This window comes from Trachypithecus francoisi, unplaced genomic scaffold (genome assembly GCF_009764315.1).
Source record: "Trachypithecus francoisi isolate TF-2019V2 unplaced genomic scaffold, Tfra_2.0 Contig01474, whole genome shotgun sequence".
NCBI lineage: Eukaryota > Metazoa > Chordata > Mammalia > Primates > Cercopithecidae > Trachypithecus > Trachypithecus francoisi.
In genome coordinates this window covers 4,582,745-4,585,193 of record NW_022681435.1, presented here as the reverse complement: position 1 = coordinate 4,585,193, position 2,449 = coordinate 4,582,745, and the positions used below count along the sequence as shown (strand labels likewise).

The following is a 2,449-nucleotide window of genomic DNA, read 5'->3' as shown; positions in this document are numbered from 1 at the left end:
GCATCAAGAATATAGAAAACAGGCCAGGCACGGTGACTCATGCCTGTAATCCCAGCACTTTGGGAGGCTGAGGTGGGCGGATCACAAGGTCAGGAGGTTGAAACCATCCTGGTTAACACAGTGAAATCCTGTTTCTACTAAGAATACAAAAAATTCTGGGCATAGTGGCAGGCGCCTGTAGTCCCAGCTACTCAGGAGACGGAGGCAGGAGAATGCTGTGAACCTGGGAGGCAGAGCTTGCAGTGAACTGAGATCGGGCCACTGCATTCCAGCCTGGGCCACAAAACGAGACTCTGTCTCAAAAAAAAAAGAAAGAAAGAAGATAGAAAAAAAAAAGAAAATAATAAAATTGGCCAGGTGTGATGGCTCACGCCTGTAATCCCAGCACTTTGGGAGGCCGAAGCAGGTGGATTACCTGAGGTCGGGAGTTCGAGAGCAGCCTGACTAACATGGAGAAACCCCGTCTCTACTAAAAATACAAAATTAGCTGGGCGTGGTGGCACGCGCCTGTAATCCCAGCTACTCGGGAGGCTCAGGCAGAAGAATTGCTTGAACCCAGGAGGCAGAGGTTGCAGTGAGCCGAGACGGCACCATCACACTTCAGCCTGGGCAACAAGAGAGAAACTCCATCTCAAAAAAAATAAATAAATAAAAATAAAAATAAAATAATAATGATAAAATATAATCAATGCAGTTAGTGAGTGGGGGAAACAGACGGGCTCTCCTGTGGTTCCTGTGATCCAGAGTTCCTTGACCTAACCCTGCCTGTATAAGGGGCTACTTAATCTCTCGCCTGAGAATAATAATCATTAGGAAAATGGCCTCTCTTTCTCCCGGTTCCACAAGGATTCTGACTTTCCTAGACCCCGTCAGCAATCTCCTCTCTGCTGTCTTCACATAGAAAGGTTTTAAACTCATAATGATAAGTATCTCAGAGAGGTTAAAAAATGACCTCGATGGGAAGAGAGTAAAATCGTCCCTGAAAAATTTCAACGCAGATGGCTGTCTTTCAAAGAGGAGACCTTAAAATAGAGAGATAAACGAGTAAACTAATAAACAGCATAACAAAACATATTTCCAAACGAGGGTTGCCGCTCAGCTGTAAAACCTCATTGAAGTCTAATCGTGATAAAAGACTTTGAAATAATAAACCTAGCTGCAAATTAGGAATGCCTGCTAATGTAGTAATTTCTACCTAAGAGGCTTTGTGTCCAAACATGTCATCTGAGACTCCAGGCAGACAAAGGAGGATGCCCTTGGAAACAGGGCTGCCATTCAGCCCGGCAGCCCGAGGGCATTGGATTTCCTCACTGGGCTCAATAACATTTTCAGCCACATTAGGCACCAGCTTCAGACCTGGTGGGAAGCAAATTTAAGTGTCTCTTTTAGTGAAAAACAAAGAGAATGCTGTATTTCACAAAAGAAAGAAATTCGATCACTCTTTGGATTGGCAGACCTGGAATCTTAATGATTAAATTTGACAGTAGCTTGTGCTTCTGGAAGTTGATTTATTTTACTATTTTAAACTATGGGATCCTTCATGAATTTGCACGTCATCCTTACAAAGGGGCCATGCGAATCTTCTCCATATTGTTTCAATTTTGGTATATGTGCTGCCAAAGCAAGCACAGAAGTTGATTTTTAAAGACATTTTTGGGCTCAGAAAACTTAACCCAAAGGGATGGAATGCCCCAGATCTTCTACTGAGCACAGATTCTTCAACAGTCTAGGAAAAATGTTTATCCTATTCACATTTATCTTTGTATTCCTAGGGATAAATGAATGAATGATCCTATAAACAGAGAGGCAGTCCCTTGGTGCTGATGGAGTAATAGATGACTCAACTCACAAATTCATTGATACATTTAATCATTTAGTCAATTTGAGGATATAAACTGATGGCTGCCATCTGCCAGGCATTTTACATACAGAGTTAGCAAGAGAGATCTGTGGCAAGAAACAGAAATAGGGGCATCTGGAGTGGGGAGTGGAGGTTTTCATACCTGTAGGTAGAGAAGAAGAAAGGCTTTTGGGAGCTGCAGAGAAGAGAAGGACGGGAGCTGTGGGTGCAGGGGAGGGTATGCAACAATGGGTAAGGACACCAGATCCAAGAGCAGGGAGATCTCTGGTCCAACAAACAAAATATACAATTTTTTTTTTTTTTTTTTGAGTCAGAGTTTCACTGTTGTTGCCCAGGCTGGAGTGCAGTGGCGTGACCTCAGCTCACTGCAACCTCCGCCTCTCGGGTTCAAGCAATTCTCCTGTTTCAGCCTCCTGAGTAGCTGGGATTACAGGCATGTGCCACCATGCCCGGCTAATTTTATATTTTTAGTAGAGATGGGGTTTCTCCATGTCAGGCTGGTCTCAAACTCCCGACCTCAGGTGATCCTGCCTGCCTCGGCCTCCCAAAGTGCTGGGATTACAGGCGTGAGTCACCACGCCCGGCTAC

At 44.3% G+C, this 2,449-nt stretch overlaps 1 non-coding gene across 1 annotated transcript; it reads right to left on the bottom strand.

Annotated features, from left to right (window-relative positions):
- Positions 1-1,522: 1,522 nt before the first annotated feature.
- Positions 1,523-1,629, bottom strand: LOC117062616. The gene has a single exon (XR_004428454.1). It is a non-coding gene; the product is annotated as a U6 spliceosomal RNA (small nuclear RNA).
- Between the last annotated feature and the right edge of the window lie 820 nt (positions 1,630-2,449).